The 19920-nt window shown below is 44.1% G+C and overlaps 1 protein-coding gene across 3 annotated transcripts in view; it reads right to left on the bottom strand.

Annotated features, from left to right (window-relative positions):
• Positions 1-19920, bottom strand: part of TRIM2 (tripartite motif containing 2) — a 102078-nt gene that overhangs the window by 59709 nt on the left and 22449 nt on the right. The gene's annotated exons all lie outside the window — the stretch shown is intronic.

Below are 19920 nucleotides of genomic sequence, written 5' to 3'. Positions count from 1 at the left end.
TACACGAAATATCCAACAGCTTTTCATCAAAGTGTTTGGGCGCACCACAGTTTCTGGTCTCCTTTGATTAGAAAAGCTGTAAGTATTTGTCTATACTCCCGGCCGTTCTCCTTTCCCCATCTTGGTTTCTGAGCTGTCAAAGACCCTTCTTATTCACATAACCAGCAGAAGTAAGTGTATGATAATAGAGATCAGAATATAGAACTGCTCTTCTGGAGATCTGCAAAACTAATTCCTAGAGAGAAACACATGAAAACACACCTGGCCGGACTTTGTCTCTGAAGGAGCCAAAATGCTTTCGGATGCAGGAACTAGTACCAGACACGTTGACAAAAGGCCAATAGAAAGGAAATGATACAGAAGCGAAGGCAGGAAGAGCCATTTTAAAACTACACAAATAGCCAACATGAGTGTAATATTGACATGAACCAGCTATGAGAGCTCTTGTGTGGGGAGACCAGCTGAGGTTCCTTGTCGGCGGAAAACCAACAATGCTGCTTACAGAGGGGTTCACTCTCCTCTCCAGCTCTTTGCTTAACATCACCTGACCATTCTCATCTGACCATTCTGTTTCTAACTGAAACTTGCCCCTATCTCCTAGCACTTGCTACCACCCCCATCACTGCTCTGTTTCTCTCCATAGCACTGGTCTCTCTCCAATTCAGTGTGCAACGTATTTATTTTGCATATTGTCTCCCCTCCGCCCACCAGGATGTAAAATTCATGAGGGCAGGGATTTTTATCTGATTGCTCTGCAGAAGTCTCAGCACCTAGAACTATGCCTGGTACATAGTAGACACATTTTTTTTTTCAAATGGACTGAACAAATGAGGTATAACATGGGAACAGAATCGGTCCCAGTAGCAGAAAAGAGCAGCACTTGCTGATCTCATGTGAACATTTTCACTTGACGTCAGACATTACCTGCCTTCCTAAGCGATAGTCTAATGCTTAGCAACATAATCCGTGATCCAGAGGGTAAATATTTAGTGATGTATTTCAACACACTCACAAATGCAGGAAAAGAAATTGAGAACTATTGAAGACACATATGCCTGGAAATAAAAAAGTCTAAGGAGGTTGACATATAAGTTCTTTATTAGTGGAGATTTGCCAACTAAACACAGCTTGTGTGGGTAAAAACAATGCAACCATCACAAAACAAAATCCTTGGGCATAGAAAAACCCTGTCCCAGCATTTTTTTTCCTCACGTCATCTCTTGGTATTTTGCCCGGCTCGCTTTCTCAAATCTACAACTTGGTGGAAATTACAACCAAATGGAAAAGAAGAATTTGATAGGAGGAGATGAAATGACAGAAAAATGCCCGCGTCCACATTCCAAAGTTGAAACCGTATTTCCCATTCCAAATTACACCACTGAGATCAGAAAACTTTCCAAACCCTTTATTTCTGACACTAAAGTGAGGAAGAGGAGGAAAAGAGGATGGAAGAGAAAAGACAGACTGAAGCATCTTCTGGAGAAGGAGAGGGAGTTTGTGAAAGCTTGTCTGGCCGGGCTAGAAAACATGTTTGGGAAACAGGTCAAGAATCCTTAGGAAAATCAAATTTTAACATGTGATTTGTGGGCAAGAAGGAGCATATTTGATTATAAATCATCTTAAAGGCACTAGATTCCATTTCTATTGTTTAATTTTATGGCATTCCTGGATTATGGCTTCTCTTTGTTGCCACTTAGCTGAATTTATTTATGAATATATTTACCTTTTTTATTGTGGTTGGGTCAACGACAGTGGTGCGGCCATGCTAAAATCAGTTTCCCAAGAAGTTAAAAATCTTCTTTTACATTTATAGAAAGTAGATCTTCAACCACTAGGATTATCTATAACTCCCAGTATGCTACCTTTTCCCTGCCAGAGCAGGTGGTACCTCGAGCTCAAGGCACAGATTAAAACACAATTTTAAAAACAAAGTATTTTGAATTTTTCAACTTTATGAGCATACTATTATTCACCTTCAATGGGATCGGCAGCGTTACTGAGGACTCAACCAGAGGAAAGAAAAGAGGACGATCTTCAGTGAAATTAAAACAGGGTGACCTATTTGCAGTTAAGTCAAGCCTCTATCCCAAATGGGCCATTTTGTAAATTAGAAAAGCCAGATGCAATATCTTTCTTGACAGTAGGTGTGTGAGTGTGTGGGGGGGTGAAGAAGGGGACCTGAGGAGGCCGTCCACTTTAACTTCTGTCTCCAGGGAAGGATGTGCCCAAGCTCTCCAAGGGCTCTCCTTCTCTCCAGGGTCAGATGTATGACAGCTTCCCTAGATTGCTGGGATTTACCATATGCAAGTTGATTTTTACGCCATGCCCCAACTTGTCTTTATAATATTTATGCCTGTTTCCCCTACCTCTTTCCTTAGTAGAGATAACTGTTTATAATTACCTTCTTCATAAAAGTCCTCACCTTTTGTAGTCAGTTCTTAAGATTTGCTTTGGGTTTTCAGGACTTTCCTGGTGGGGCAGTTGTTAAGAATCCACCTGCCAATGCAGGGGACATGGGTTCGAGCCCTGGTCTGCGAAGATTCCCACATGCCACGGAGCAACTAAGCCCGTGAGCCACAACTACTGAGCCTGCGCTCTAGAGCCCGTGAGCCACAACTACTGAGCCCACGTGCCACAACTACTGAAGCCCGTGCACCTAGAGCCCGTGCTCCACAACAAGAGAAGCCACCGCAATGAGAAGCCCGCGCACCACAACGAAGAGTGGCCCCCGCTCTCTGCAACTAGAGAAAGCCACGAGCAGCAATGAAGACCCAGCGTAGCCAAAGATAAAAATAAAATTAAAAAAAAAAGAAAGATCTACTTTGGGTTTTCTAAGTTCCAGAAGGCTGGCCCTGTGTGATGAAGTGTTAAGTGGTCAGGCTAATTGACCTTCACTTTACAGTGCCCTGGGGCAGTCAGGGTGAGTGGGGTCTCCTCTCCCCACATTCATCACCTTGCCAAGTCTCTTCCCTTGCTTTCCTTGGGGACTACACAAAGAGGCTGAATATTCTGGGAAAGGCAGAGGGCAGCCAGGGCCCTAAGCTCTGGGTGTTGGGTGAGGTTAGTAAGAAGGGGGAAGAGAAATGCATTTCACATCAGAACTTCAAAAGACACAGTCCTACAAAAACAGCAACCCCCTCTTTTTGCCCTGGTGGATGGAAGCATATTATTTAAATCTGTTGTTTATTAAAATAAATGTTTACTTAAACTATTAAGTTTTCAAGAATAATAATAAAAAGCACTTAACAGAGGAATGGAAGCTACTGAGAATATGAAGGCGGAAGAGGGCAAATTAGGAAAAGGTTGACAGACTAACATGCAAAAGGCAGGAATGAATGGCTCCTCCAATGATGCTATTTGAATAATTATATTGGGCTTCTTTTTCTTCAGTATTTGGTCTAATCTAAATCTTCAAATTCTAGAAGGAAACCTGATCAGTTAAATGCAAACAATATGCATAATAATAATATTCAAAGAACCCTAAGAGCCAAGCTCATTATAGAGCATATTCTATAAAATCTACACTAAAATTCTTACATAAGTAATGAAGGGGCACAGATGGCATCAGAGATTTTTTTTTAAAAAAGCAATTACAGGTGTGTGCAAATGAGAATTTTGCCACAATTAGAAGTAATTCAGTCACTTTTTTTAAAAGAAAAAAACCTGACAGTAAATAATTTGGTAGCAGTTTTTTTTAAAGTTTGAAAGTACTTCTCTTCTATACATATCAATAATACACACAAATGTTTGGTTAAAATCTTAGTTTTATCTGAGAGATAATGAAAAAAGGCACATGGGAGTCAAAAATTAAGCTCAGTTAAATTTTTTAAAATTGCCACATATTTAGGATTATTTTTCTACTTAAGGATAGATAAAAGAAAGTCATGAGTTTGGAGAAATTAACGTCTAATGGTATCCAAGTGAAGGACATTTTTATTTCTGAGTAAGACAAAGAATGAGTATTTTTTACTTCATTTCACAAGCAACAAAATCCACTCAGCTTTCGTTATCATATAAATAAAACAATTAAGTCATCTCAGGATTATAATATTAACTATGGTGAAAATATGTATAGATTTTATTCTCCATTTTAAAAATGTGTGGGTTATATATACGCTACATTCCTATTTCTTGAAACAGCACATTCTATCAGAGAACATTTTTACTTCAGCCGTGTTTTAACCTTTCCGACGCCAATCCCTTCCCTTGTGTCTTTCTAGGAGAAAATTGGAAAGAAATACTTAGAGGTTTAGGAAAGGCCACTGTTCTCATCTCTGCAACAGAAAGCTGCTTTCTCGTACCACAGCACACAGGAAACTTCTCATTGTGTGCTCGCTCGGGTGGGGCGTGCATTATTTAACACTACAGTGGCTTGGGAAAGATGCTGCTGAAGCATCTGCCCGAAAATACTGAAAGACACCAGAAAATAGGTTCACAGTAGGCAGGAGTGAATCCTAATACCTAAGAGATCAATTCAAGCAACTGGGCAAACAAATGGCTCTCCTTACGTATTCTAATTAAAATAAAAGCAAGAACAAAAAACCTCTAACAATTTATTCACGAGGAATAAAACTACTGTAAAATGATCTAAGCCAAAGAACCGAACTAATAATTTTTAAAATGCCTCATTCTGAATTGAGATCTGTTCCTTAAAGCTGTGACACTGAAACCATCGTTTAAGACAGAAATATCATTTTACCTTGATGTTCAGAAATCTACTGATTAACATTCAATTTTTAGTTTAAAATAAATAGCCTTCCTACTTGCTCTCCTATCCCGCCCCCCGCCCCCACCAAATAAGGAATAACGACAGGGTGGGGCATCATTGTTTCTGCAAAGATGATACAAAATGAGACCCACTGTTTCAGGAAGCAAACCTAAGGTCCAACCCAAGTTTTTTTTTTTCTTTTTTATCTCCCTTCTGTGTAATGCTACCATTGAACTCCACCCAGATTTGAGCCTATTTCAAAGGCAGGGGAAAAAATGTCAGAAAAGACCCCAAATGATCTCCTGCATATTTTCCGATTATCAATGGCATTCAGAATTCAGAGGGTCGAGGCATGCATTATGAATGAATGGGTTTCCAATGGTAACTGGGAACTGTGGCACTCAACCCCAGGGTTCTCTAACAGAGGACACAGTGGGGGAAGGGTCGAATCACAGCCTCCTCCACCCTGGGGTACCAAGGAAGGAATCCTGCAAATTAAACACTTCATCCCCATCTTTGTACCCAGCAGAGAGATGCACGGGGAAAACAAATCTTATATTTAAAATAGGCCGACATACACATTAAAATAAAGACAAGTAAAAATAAAGATCTAGTCAGATCACATTAGAAAAGTGATAAGAAAAATCCTGCATGACTTTCTCCCTATTCTTGTTAATTTGATGCTTTTGTTTAAGCAGAGTGGGGGTCTCCCTCTATCTTATAGTTACAGAGCATACAGCATCACCATGAGAGAGAAGGGGTGGGGGTCTCGGGGAGCCAGGACAGAGACAGCAGAAGAAATTAGTTATTCACCTGGCGTAAGACTAAGCAATCCGAACATTTAGGACCTACCCATTTCTGCAGACAGACTAATTAACGAGGCAAAGAATTCAATCCTCCCCGGCCTGGCGCTGCAGCCCGCGACAATCCACAAGATCAATGCACATTTCTGCTAACATCTCAAGTTTGGAAACACCATGCAAAGAGACTGGTTAAAATTCCCTACCATGCAGTGCAGCCATCATCAGAAGCCCAGCATATCTTCTGCTCTATGGAGTGATGTGCCAGCTCATGAACAGAAGAGAGGAAGAGAAAAATGGAGGAAATAAGAGGAGGATCAGGAAAGTCGGCAGGAATGTTTCTGGGTCATTAACAAGTAGGAGACCCCTTTCGGTATTCAAACCAATCAATCTTTATCTTACAGGACATCTTTTTCTCACTCAGCGTCTGTTGAAAAGACTGCAGCAGACCAAGCAAGGGATTATGGGATAGGGATGCAGCAGCTAGCTGCAATGAGATTCGTGGGTGGCTTGCTTTCCCCTCTGAGTCAGCAGTCAGCTGTTTCCACGTTCTGGTGCTGGGCCGCTGGGGTCCATCACCAGCATGTGGCTGCACGGTTACCAGGGGGCGGGCTGCCCGTGCACATCTCCCGCGCCACGCAGCCGCGACAGGCGCTGGGTTACAAATCGTAAAGAGGGTGTGCTGTTAAGTAAGCAAAAGGGGATGCAGTGGGATCCCAGATCCCAGAAAGAAAACTAGGCACACGGGACCTCAGTACGAAAATTTCAAATTTAGAGGAGTGTTTTGGGTGAGTGTGAGCACACACTCACTTTTCTTTAGTAAGAAAAAAAAAGAGCTATTTCCTTAGACTTTTAAAGCAGCTTGAAACACCAATGCAAATTTTAAAAATGCAAAACAGCCCAGTTCAACAAGCCTCTACTACTCTTGATATTTACCCAGAAAAGGGTCTATAAAACACAGTTCCTCAAAGTCAGATAATGCAAATGACATTTCTCTGCTTTTTGTGGTTCTAGTCATTTACAGAAAAATCATATAAATCAACATTTACTTGATTCAGGGGGTGAACAGAACCTTTTGTTTTTCTGATGATGCAAAAGTTTTCAGTTTAAAGGTTGAGAACCTTGTCAAACTTGACATATTGACATAACCCCTATAAGGTCATTCAACTGATTTTGAAAAGCTTTGAATAACATAAAAATGACCAGAAAGAATATTACAACTAAAACCTTAGAATTAAAAAATCTTACATATCAGAATGGAAGTCATAGTCATTCCCTTTTCTACAGCAATGGAGGTAGGGAAACCTATTGCATTCTATTCCTTGGTTAGTTACTAGCTTAAAAGTAGACACGAATCATTTTCTTTAAATAATTAAGACCGAATTTGCAAATTTGATGACATTAATATTCATCACGTTCTTTCCATGTAGTCAGGCATTGCAGTGAGCCCTGTGAAGGGGCACTCGGCTCTGCAGAGGGGAGGGGGGGTCACAGAGAATTCAGTCAACTTGACAAACTCGGGAAAATGCAGACGTGCCAATTCTGGCACGCTATTCTGGGTGGTACATAGTTCTCAAAAGCCCAGGTTAACACCCTGCTGTAGAAGTTTGTTTAAGTCACATGCTGTACAATTCATCCACTTAAAGTGTACAATTTCCATCATTAAAAAGTCACAAATAATAAATGCTGGAGACGGAGCAGAGAAAAAGGAACCCTCCTACACTGCTGGTGGGAATGTAAATTGGTGTAAGTCACTATGGAGAACAGTATGGAGGTTCCTTAAAAAACTAAAAATAGAGCTACCATATGATCCAGGAATCCCTCTCCTGAGCATATATCTGGAGAAAACTCTAATTCGAAAAGATACGTGCACCCCAATGTTCATTTCAGCACTATTCACAATAGCCAAGACATAGAAGCAACCTAAATGTCCATCGACAGAGGAATGGATAAAGAAGATGTGGTACATATATATATAATGGAATATTACTCAGCCATAAAAAAGAATGAAATAATGCCATTTGCAGCAACATGGATGGACCTAGAGATTATCGTATTAAGTGAAGTGAGAAAGACAAATATCATATGATACCACTTTTATGTGGAATCTAAAAAAAATGATACAAATGAACTTATTTACAAAACAGAAAGAGACTCACAAACATAGAAAACAAACTTATGGTTATCAAAGGGAAAAGGCAGGGGGAGGGATAAATTAGGAGTTTGAGATTAGCAGATACAAACTTCCATATATAAAATACGTAAACAACAAGGTCCTACTGTATAGTACAGGAACTATATTCATTATCTTGTAATAAATACAATGGAAAAAAACTGAAAAAGAATATAATTGAATCACTTTGCTGTACACCAGAAACTAACACAACATTGTTAATCAACTATACTTCAATTAAAAAAAAAAAAAGCTGTACCTTTTAGCTGTCACTCCCTACCTTCCCATACCCCACAGTCCTAAACAACCACTAACCTACTTTCTATCTCTATAGATTTCCCTATTCTGGCCTGTAACATGAATGGGATCATAGAATACGTGGTCCTAGGCATCTGGCCTATTCCACTTAGTGTGACATTTTCAAGGTGCATCCACATTGTAGCATGTGTCAGTTCTTCATTCCTTTATTTGATTGAGAAATATTCCATTGTATAGATATAGCACATTTTGTTTATCCATCTGTCAGTTGATGGACATTTGGGTTGTTTCCACTTTTTGGCTATTATTAATAATGCTGCCATTGTGTTTGTGTGGACATGTGTTCTGTCCTAGAAAGTTACAATTTAATTAGAACCAACTTTGGAAACTACAGGCAGGTAAACCCCACTGCATGTTACAATGTCCTCTTCCCAAGACAGGCCATCACAGTGGTCCCTGACTTGCCAAGACAGGAGCCTCCTCTTCTTCTCATGTGTGTTTTCTGATGAAATTTACTGACCACGATGAATCCAGTAGCCAAATTCTTCAAAAGTGGATCCTCCCCTGTGACGTTCCTCTCCCCTGATCTCTCTTCTTCCACTCAACCCAAACTCTGGGGCATACAACTGGACTGAGTCTCTGTTCGCACAAGATGGTAGAACAGTGAGAGAAATCCTTGGTCTTGTTGCTGGGCTTGTAGTCAGAGAAGGTTCACTTACTCTCTCAGTCATTCATTCCAATGAACACTTACTGAACGTCCAGCATGTGCCAGGCACTGAGTAGGCACTGAGGATACAGAGAATAGACTGGTTTCTCAGCCCTCAGGAAGGTCATAGTCTAGTGTGGGAGATGGATTAGTAATCAGGCAGTTGCAACTGCGAGTGGTAGATGCCTTGATTGATGGCCATGGCTGTTGGTATAGAAGGGCTCAGTTGCTTTCTGTGTTGTAGTCTGCTTGTATTGGGACCTTATGCAGCCAGAGTGCGAGGCCATAAGAGCAGAGAAGAGCCCAAGACCCTTGGGATTGAGTCTGCTGCACACCTTACTGACTTCTTGGAGCCGTCTTGCCCCTCCCCAGGGTTTCCCTTCAGTTAAATGGACATTAGAGAGCTAACCGTCATCAGCCAGTTTGACTGAGAGGTACACTCGGGAAGTGTACAGACACTGCATATGCATAAGAACAGGACAGGTGCTAACTGAAGTGGGTTTGGCAGGATCCTGAGAGATATAGAGCTCTGAAATTTATTGACCATGTATTATGTGCCAGGTTCAATCCAAAGCCCTTTAATATACCATCTATCTATCCCTAATCAAGGACGTTTCCCCTAGAAAGTAAACTCCTTAGGATGGCATGTAAGGCCACTTATGATCTGGCCTCTGCTTTCCTCATTTTTTTCTTCCCCAATCATCCTCTGGTTCCTAAGTCATGCCACTGTTCATTTTTTAGCAGTGGTTCTCAACCAGGGAAGCGCACCAGTCTCCCTGATGGAGTGGTGAGGTATGCATTTGTAAATGGGAAGGAGCATTTTTGACTGTCATATTGATTGTGTGTTTGGGGATGGGAGGGTGGGGAGGTACTGTGACATTTCGTTCCTGAGGGCAGGGATGCCTGCCATCCTCCAATGCATGGGAGGGTCTCATACAAGTACCTTTGTCCCCTCAAATTGCTGATAGCACCCCCTTTGAGAAACACTATTCTCTAGGTTCACATGCCACTTGTTCTGAGAGGAATGCTCATCCTCTCCTGACTCCTTCACCTGGTTAACTCCTTCAAATCCTCCAGAACTCAGCAAAGACACCCGCACTCTAGGGAGGATTCTCTGCGACTCCTCCAATCCCAGACCCTCCCACCCCCGTCTGGACTGGGTATCAACCCCATGTGCTCCATAGCATTCTTTGCTGAAAATTACTGACAGCTCCATCTTTTACCTCTAACTCCCCAGCCCCTATGCAGTGCCTGTCACATAATAGGTGCCCAATAAGTAGATGCAGAATGATGGACGTCCTTCTATTGATACAAATGGATGAATGACATAATATGATGTAAAGGTAAACACTCATCTCAGAATTAGAAAATAGTTGGATCAGAGACCATTAGGGAAAGGCAATTCTTCGTATCTGATTGTTGGTTTAGAATTTAGAAAGCACCTTCATAATATAAAGCAAAGCAAACCCAGAGACCGAGTGTAACAGGGAAGAACAAATCTGACTCCACATTAGCTCTTTTTTCTTTTACTTTAACCTCTGTATTCTATTGATTTTGCTACCAGTTAAGAATGTTGCCTATAGCCTGAAGTATGCTGGATAGTGTATTCTCAAGGCTCTGACCTCTAAAGGTATAACACTTTTCATATAGAGACAAAAAGTTGCAGAACAGAGCATAATATCTTGTTGGAGGTTTATAGGAACATTGTGACTGATCTACGTGGACAGCTGCAAGAACAAAGGATTCCGGCATCAGGAGGTTTGCTGCAACCAAGCACACCCCGTCCCCTTTTAGTATAAAAGAAGACTGAATTCTAACTCGGGGAAGATGGTTCTTTGGCACAGTAGTCCACCATCTTCTTGGTCTGCTGTCTTTCCAAACAAAGTCACTATTTCTTGCCTCAACAACTCGTCTCTATTTACTGGCCTGTCATGCGGCCAGCAGAACAAGCTTGGACTTGGTAACAAGAGCAGACTTATTATCGTTTTAGTGGAAATTGAAGTTCAGAAAGTTTACAGGACCAGCCCAGAGTGGAGTAGCCATTAAGCAGTAGAGGTGAATTAGAGTTCAGACTTTGTGACTGGCATAGTTCCGCTTTCAGTGTGCACAATGCCCCTGAAGGATGGGCAAAAGCTGAGACAGTTATCAGGCAATTCCGCAGTGGAACAAAGCCAGCTGATTAGAGAGGTGATGTGTTTCAGTGAGAGAGAAATACAGTCAACTAGGAGGAGGCAGCCTGAAATCAGGAGCCTATAAAGTCTGCCCAATGCAATTATCATTTAGTTTTTTCTTTTTTTTTTAATCTTTGCTTGCAAAAGCTTTTATGAAAATTGTTGCCAAATGGTCTTCTGAAAGAAGATAGTAAGGAAAACTTATTTCCTGCCTTCAGTTCAGGCTTGAGTGAGTGGAGAAGAGATATTGTTAGGATGGATTTCACAGGTCAGCATCCCACGTGGGACCCCTCAGAACCAGGCTCTTCCAGCCAGTCCAGACTCTTTGCAACCAGTTTGAGAGAGTGGTTTGGCTTGGACCCCAAGAGGCTCCTTCCTCTCTATTGGTAGAGGCTGCAGAGACCCTCCCCCAACATTGGGGGTTAGGGGCCATTCTTTAGTGGCCATGGGGAGGTCCTAGACCAAACAGGACTGTTTGAAAATAATGGTGATGAAGCAGAATGGATCTTCCCTTTTAAAATGTCCTTAAGAAGAGACATGGTCCAAGTTGGCCTTAACCTAAAGGGATCCTGCGGATAGAAATAGAGTCAGCTCACCCAGTTACAGCCCAGGAACTCACACGAGAACTGGTCTTGGGATTACCATGCAATTTGGGGGAGGGGGTGGGGATTACCATTTAATGTTATATATTTCACAAATAATTATGTACCAGGTGGTATACTAGGCACCGATGACGCAAAAATAAATAAGACATGAGCAGAACCTCTCAAAATCACTCCTGGGGACAGAGTTTTCTGCGTCCAAGCCACAGGCAAGTTGACTGGGCCTCAGGTGTCAGGACAGGCCTTCCCAGACAGGCAGAGTGTTTGCAGTAATGGTGACCCAGATCAAGCACCCTGATTCCCTGCCCAGTATCTTAGCATCCCCTCCAGATGCCTGTGCATTTCTAGGGGGTGCTGCTTAATATTGATGACATAATCAAGGCAGGGTCTGCCCAGCACAGAAGAGAGGGAGACTCATCATTTTCCTTGATCTAGGCCGTATCCTTTTATTATGACCTCTGAGTTCATTTTACCTTTCTTGGCACTTTTGTCATGTTGAATCATATTGAACAGATAATTAAAATTCATGCCTAGGGGCTTCCCTAGTGGCGCAGTGGTTGAGAATCTGCCTGCCAATGCAGGGGACACAGGTTCAAGCCCTGGTCTGGGAGGATCCCACATGCCGCGGAGCAACTAGGCCCGTGAGCCACAACTACTGAGCCTGCGTGTCTGGAGCCTGCGCTTCGCAACGGGAGAGACCGCGACAGTGAGAGGCCCGCGCACCGCGATGAAGAGTGGCTCCTGCTCTCCGCAACTGGAGAAAGCCCTCACACAGAAACGAAGACCCAACACAGCCAAAAGTAAATATAAAAAATTAATTAATTTTAAAAAAAAGGAACCCCAAATTGGTCTGGTATACTTTGTTCATATGGAACATAGGATGCTTTCTTTTCTACATGCTTGTAAACCATCCCATTAACACTCCCCTATAAAATTACACTTGATAGAGCTCCTTAGCTTACAATTTGTGGGTTTGATCTTTGTAAATAAAAAGTATATTTGCCCACCTCCAGTCTTTAAGAAACTCACCTTTTCCCTAAGATCTCATAAAACTCAGGATCTGTGATTGGGCAATCGTGGCTATGTATTATTTAAAAAAATGTCATTTACTGAAGCCAGGGGATTTAACATTTATTTAGGGCAACTGAATTTTCTATTTTTACCTACTGTATTTGTTTCCTAGGCCTGCTGTAACAAAATACCACAGACTGGCATGACTTATAACAGCAGAAATTTATTTTCTCACACTTCTGGAGGCTAGAAGTATAAAAATCAAGGTATCAGCAGGGTTAAGTTCCCTCCAAAGACTCTAGGTGAGGATCCTTCCTGTCTCTTTCAGTATCTGATGGCCCCAGGCACTCCTTGGCTTGCAGGCACATCACTCCAATCTACTTTTGCTGTTACATGGCTATCTTCTCCCTGTACATATCTATGTCTTCACATGGAGCTCCCGTCCCTGTATCTCTGTTTTTTCTTCTTATAAGGACGCCTGTCATATTGGATTACGGCCCACCCTTATAGAGTGTGACCTCATCTTGATTATATCTGCAAAGACCCTATTTCCAAAAAAGGTCACATTCATAGGTACTGGGGTTTGGGACTTTAACATATCTTTTTGAGGGACGTAATTCAACCCATAACGCCTACTGTGGGTAAAAGGCTAACATGAGGCCTGGGCTGACAACGGCCCACCTGAAAATGACCTGGCTTTCCCACAGCACTGTTCTCTCAAAAATAGAGTTGAGATAAATGGAGAATGGTCTATCTGCCTTGTTTCTGGTGTGCATTAGTGGAGCTGTGAGGTGGCTGCAAAACTAGGATGGCATAAAAGGTTAGTGGGATAAAGGGACTATGACTTGTGTGTGTCAAGGTGAGTGCTACACACCCTGGCTCTCATCCCTGGTACATACCCCAAGTGGGTGAGGGGCAAAGAAGCTTCTGGGCCTCCCGATGAGATGAAGGTGCTGTATCTCCTGCTTTGCCTCCTTTGCCAGTGCTTACTAACCATATTCTTAAATTAAAGCCTCTTTGTGTCTTGCGAGTCTGATTGGCAGCTTGAACCCACAGCTGTGCTGCTGGCCTCTCCTGGTCCGAGTTCCTTCTTATTAGCCCCCCGAAGCCCCTTCTCAGCTTCAAGATGTCCTATGCACAGAAGACGCAAGCAAAACACAAGGCTCTACCATTCGACATACATCAGACACCCCAGCAGCATGCTTTCCTCTCCCTTATTCTTTGTCTTGGTCTGACTATGACAAAAATAACAAGTAAAAGCAAGCAAACTAAGTGCTCTTTAGTTTTGCCTTCTTTTGGCCTGGCTTTTTTTTTTTTTTTTTTGCGGTACGCGGGCCTCTCACTGTTGTGGCCTCTCCCACTGCGGAGCACAGGCTCCGGACGCGCAGCCTCAGCGGCCATGGCTCACGGGCCCAGCCACTCCGCGGCATGTGGGATCTTCCCGGACCGGGGCACGAACCCGTGTCCCCTGCATCGGCAGGCGGACTCTCAACCACTGCACCACCAGGGAAGCCCTGCCCTGGCTAATTTTAAGCTGACTGCCGTGAGTATTCCTGGAAGATAACCTCCCAGTCCTAACTCTGGATCCCTAGTTACACCGATGCCCACACTGATGAGCACAACAGGACCCAGTGTTGTTTTTCCCTTCATCAGTTTCGTGATTACACTTTTCATTTGGACAATTAAATTCAAGTCAGTGCCAAGTTCCTGCTTGCCTCAGCGGTTTACCTTGTTTAACTAATCACTGCAGGGGCTCTGACTACCAGGTTGAGATTTAGAGTCAGGGATCCTAGGTAGCAAATTTCCCTCGGTGACTGCGCTGCCAAGGCCGCAGAGGCCGCGCCCAGACCTGAGCTGGGCGGGGCCGGCAGAGCCCCGACCCGCAGGCGCCTGGAGCCGGGAGCCGGGGGTGGCTGATGTGGGTGCGCCGCTGATGATGCCTTACTAGACGCTGACTTCCTCTTCCCCATGTTCCTTCCTCTCTGTCCCATAAAAGGGATTATTTTTTAACCAACATGTAGTTCAGACAGAACCTTACAAAAGTTCATGTCTGTTGACCCAGTAATTCCGCTTCTAGAACTCTATTCTAAAGGAATAATCACAGATACGGGCCAGTCTCCCACAGCCCGGGCTTCCCAGGCCAGGCGGAGCCCGGAGAACATTCACCGGTCCCCACACCACCTCGTGGTGGTTTCTATGGCAACAGGCTCCTACCCAAGAGGCCTTCTGCATAGAGGCGTCCGCGCCTCAGCTTATATTTTAAATCTCCTTCCGCCCCCCCCACCCCGGAGGTTTCCTTTCCTAACCTTATTTCTCACCGGGAGAAAGGACGACTCTATAAAATAACTGATTCAAGTGGTGGCGATGGCAGCAGCGCCGGTGGGGGGGGGGGGGGGGGCGGGGAGGAGTCAGCCTTTTACTGCGGCGACAGAGTTCCAGGGATCGCCCAGGCCTGCCCCCTCCCGAAATGTGGTTGCGCCAACTGCGGCCCTTTGCCATCCCCAGGACTGCGGCTCTCCTGCCTTTCTCCCGGCTGGGTTCCGCATCTGAGCTAACGTGACCAAGGTGCCACGCAGGCAGGGGGGACTTTCGCCCGTTAACAGGCCTGAGTTTCCTGAGGGCTTCTAGAGCTCTGTGCTCTAACGCGAAGGGTGGTACTACCGGAGGAGGCTGGGCACCTGGGCAGGGGGAATAATCTGAGGATGGTGGAACTTGGCATCACCCGCAGGAGGCTGCCTCCCCCATACCTTTAATCAGGAGAGAGTATTTTCCTAAGCAGCGAATGCGGCACACGCCACACTGGTCACCTATATTAGAATCATGCTGCGAATGTCAGCATGAAGCTGTAATGAAGGCACAGGCTCTGGAGACACATCTGTATTGGCTCTGCGATCAGGCTGCTCCTTGCCTCTGTAAGCTCATTTGTGAACTATCACCTCACAAGGCTGTCGTGATGATTAAATGGTATAGCGTGTAAGTGTCTTAGCACCTTGCTCAATGCACAGCGAGTCTCAGGTAACTATGACCAGGACAGTGGTGGAGAGTATGGGCCTAGGGCCAGGGTGGGTTTGAGTCCTGGCTCTAACAAATATGACTTTGAGCAAGTAATTTAACCTCTCTGTGCCTCAATTTCCTCCTCCGTATAATGGGGATAATAACCTAGTTCATTGGGTTATTGTGAGAATTAAATGGTTTAGTCTATGAAGAGAACCTACCCCAGTGCCTGACACGCAGCAGTCAGTTCATGTATTAGTAGAGCAGTGGTACTAGCAGTATCACCTCTATTAGATTTGAGTTCCTTTAGGAATGACTAATGAGCCCCTTTTGTATTCCTAGAGGCTGGCTTGTGTAGGGATTCAAAAAACATTTATTTGAATGAATAGACTAATAATATACTCCTCCCCATTAAATTCTTTTCTTATGGCAACTAAAATAAATCAAGAAATGAGAGTGGGCAGAATCCTGCAAAATCAGAAACAATGTATCTATCTACTTTTATCATCCGGAAGGACAGGCCTCCCTTGGCCTCGGCCACTTAGCATTGCTGTCTCCCAGCTGGCTTTGACACAGTTGAGGAGGAGGCTGCGGCGCTACTTTGTTGCTCTGGGTGAGTTCTCACACTAACTCCCAATCTCAGGTCAGCCCCAGGAAGGAAGAGGTCTCTGCTCCAGCTCCCTTGCCCCTCGTTCTTGTGACAAACAGCCCTGGTACCTTCTGCTGGTCAGCAGCCAGTGGAAATGAGTCCTCATCAACCAGTTTCTCGCTTTAAGAGTCAGCAGCCTTCTTGGAAAGATAAGAAGAGAGAGGATTCCTTTTGGCACCTTTCCAAAGTTTTTCCCTTTGATGAAAGTCATCCTCTCTAAATGTAAGAACGGGAGGCCTCGCTTTCATGTCCTCCTCTGAATGGACTTGCTCTAAATACCGACGGGCCCAGCTCTCTTCTCTCCCTCAGCGGTTGGCAGTGTGTCTGGGCTGGATGCCAGGAAGCCACGGTGCCACTAGAGGCGAGGGGATCGGGGCAGGAGAATGGGAGTAGTTAGGCCGCAGCAAAGGGGTGTGCACACCAGTCCCGTCAGGCCTGCCCAGCCCAGGGCGTCCTGTGAGATCCGTACCGGGTGAGCCACCTTGGTGCCAGGCGGAGCCATCCATGGCCTGAGGGCCAGTGCCGGAGGCATCCCGACTCTTCCTTGATAATGTCTTTCCTCCTCCTGTGACTCTTCTTCCCCTCTTCTCCTGCCCTCTCCCTCCTCCCCACCCACTTCCTTCATTCAACCAGCTTTTAATGTCCCTCTACTATGTGCTGGGCACTGCGTGGAGGTCCACATTCAGTCACCAACCTTAAGGGACTTGTGCACTCTCATGAGAGACAAATATAAAGTCTCAAACATAAATTAAACGAATAAAAATAAAAATAAATTTGATCTCGAACAATTTTTATCTGTGGCCTCCACCTCAGACCCAGCGAGGATGCTCACAGGTGTTGCTCCAGCTGACTGGGATGGCGTTCTCTGGCGGATGATACTCCATACTCTGGAATCAGAAAGATGTGCATGCAAACCCAGCCCTGACGCTGACCAGAAGTGTGATTTGGGGGAAATTACACAACCTCTCTGACCCTGTGTTTCCTCCTCTGTAAAATGGCAATAAAAGGGTTATTATGAGGCTAAAATACGCTAATGCCTGAAAGACACTGAGCACAGTGCCTGGCACACAGTAAGACTCAAAAGACATCAACTATGGTGGTGGTTTTAATTACTCAAGCCTGGGGGTCAGCAAGCTTTATCGGTAAACATTTTAGACTTTGTGGGCCTGTTAACACAGTACCTGTTAGAACTACTCAACCCTATTGTCATACAGTGAAAGCAGCCATAGACAGTATGTTAAGGAGTGTAGCTGTGCACCAATAAAAGTCCATTTACAAACAGTGATTGGGAAATTTTATATAAATTTCACATGCACAGAAAATTATTTTTCTTTTGACTTTTTCCCCACGCACTTAAAAATGTAAAAACCATTCTTAATTCACAGGCTGTACAAAAACAGGCAGTGGGCTGGATTTGGTCCACAGGCTATAGTTTGCCTACCCCTGATCAAGCCTCATGAAAGGGCTGACACTTCCTTTCATGGATTTTGCCTCAAAGGGAAATCCAGTTGGCGGGTCCATAATACCCTAATTCAGTGTCTACTTCAAGCCTGACGACCTTTAACAAGTGTCCAGACCAACCCAAGGACGGCAAAAATCTCATAAAAGAAAACCAATACCTACAATTTACATGTGTCCAAGATAAGAAACAGAAAAGAAAATCCGTTCCTTAAATGTACGATCGCCCTGTGTTTTGTAGACAAAGGCAAGCTGTTTCCACAGGTGCAAGAATTAGCAATGTGTGTACTTCACTTCTCAGGGCTGTATACAGAGACACCCGGCTGTAGGAAACGTCACAGAGGGTCACAACACCCCTAAGTTTTATACATAGGGGGTGAGAGAAAACAGAATGCATGGTGAGTGAAGTAGGCTGGGGAAATTGAGGGTGGGCAGGAGACAACTGCAAGAAAACAGGCCAAGTCCCACCCCCCGTGGAAATCAAATTGCAGATGATTGTTTATACAACAGTTAGGGACCCCAAGTAATGCCACATAATTTCTAATTCCCGCCTCTCCTTGCCTCCTCCCAAACTTCCTCAGTATCTGCAGATGGAAATAGGACTTTGTGCTTTACTTTCCACTGTAATCTAGGAAGGTTTTCATTCTCTAGTTCATATCAAATTCCTCTCAGGCCAGACATTCTTTCTCTAATGCTATAAAAAGGCCATAATCTAGATACACTGCAATTAATAATTAAACTTGTTTCCCTTGACGCAGAGGAAATGCAAAGACTTTCTTATAAAGCCATTCCAAGAAACAAATCTGTTCTTGTACATCTTTTAAAAACTATACACACTACTATATATATAAAATAGAACCAACAAGGACCTAGTGTATAGCACAGGGAACTATACTCAATATTTTGTAATAACCTGTGAGGGAAAAGAATCTGAAAAAAAAATAGATAGATATGTATGTATAACTGAATCACTTTGCTGTACACCTGAAACTAACACAACATTGTAAATCAACTATACTTCAATAAAAAAATAAATTTAAACAAAACAAAACTGTGTTATCCATGTCCTGCTCTCATTATTGGATGAAGAACCTGCTAATCCTGCCTGACTGAACTGTTGAGTGGCCCTCAAGGTCGGACGTCATAATAATGTCCTCTAGCTTGGCGGGGACTCTCCCCAGGAGAAGCACAGCTCAGTCACGGACGTATATATAGTTCAAGTCATCAATAACCTGCTGGCTCCCTGCTGAACTGCCTCTCTGTTTTAACTGCTACCTAATGTGAAAAGAAAGCAAGGCTTCTTTGGAAAGGAAAAAGTGAGGAGCTGGGATCTAGGAAGGAACCTTGGCCAGGATTTAGCTTGGCAGGGAGGGAGCGCCCAATCCTCCCTCCCTGCCCATCCGGAAGCACAAGTCCGAGGTCAAAGAACCTGGCATTTTCTTTTGTCTTTCCCCTACCACGTGGCGTGGCACTGGTACTCTCTAAAGGGATACAAGCCACCGCTCTGTCATATGGATCTTCAGTCTCAGACCTTGTCATATGGATCAAGGGCATAAACTCCATCACTTTCTAGTCCCACTGGGGGCCCAGTTCACCACCCCAGCTCCTGGCCTGAATCCCGATCCACATCCCATCTTGCCCCAGCAGAGCCTCTCCACCCGTGACTGGAAGCAGGAAGGCACAAGACTCTCATCCTTTCAAAGACTCAGTAGTATTTAAAGTTGGAAAGGACTGAGAGATGATACAGTCCCATGGTTTTAGAGCCACAAAATACTTTCTCTAAAGACCTGGTCCTGATCCTGGGGGCCCTGCCAACTTGCCTGCCTCTCACTTTGCTGGACCTGACGCAACTCTTCAGAATACCTGGAGCTCTTGTGGCCTCTGTGGCCATATCTAGTCCAGATCACCAGTGTATAGACAATGAAACAGGGCTGGTGAGGTGACGTAACTCCCCTGATGCCGTACAACTAGCTAGTGGCAAAGCCTGACCCTGAGTGCACTCCTCTCTCCATTTGGCCCCTGCCCTCTGTGCACAGGCAGACCTGGGGAGCCGTCTTTGCAGGCTGCCTGGGTTTCATTATGATTGCATTAGTTCTCTGGAGACTGTTCCCCAACAGAAACGACTGAAAATACAAACACAGGTGTAGGTCTTGTCAAGTGAAAACAGAAAACTATATTGAGGAATAACAAACAGCTCTCATACTACAGCTGGTCTGCTTGAAGAGTTAAAGGTTCAGAGTTTATGAATATGCAAACCTTGCAGTCAAACAGCAGGAATTCCCAAGATAGCAGAAAAACAGGAACCCGCCACAAAGGATGAGAGTACTAAAAGGTTAAAATGCCAGGCCATCCACTCGGCAAAGGGCAGGGAAAAAATAAACCATGACATC

The sequence above is a fragment of the Aethalodelphis obliquidens genome, unplaced genomic scaffold, assembly GCF_003676395.1.
Source record: "Aethalodelphis obliquidens isolate GAN/ISIS:26980383/991018 unplaced genomic scaffold, ASM367639v1 scaffold17, whole genome shotgun sequence".
NCBI lineage: Eukaryota > Metazoa > Chordata > Mammalia > Artiodactyla > Delphinidae > Aethalodelphis > Aethalodelphis obliquidens.
The sequence above is the reverse complement of the archived record's forward strand: the minus strand, read 5'-3'. Positions and strand labels throughout refer to the sequence as shown.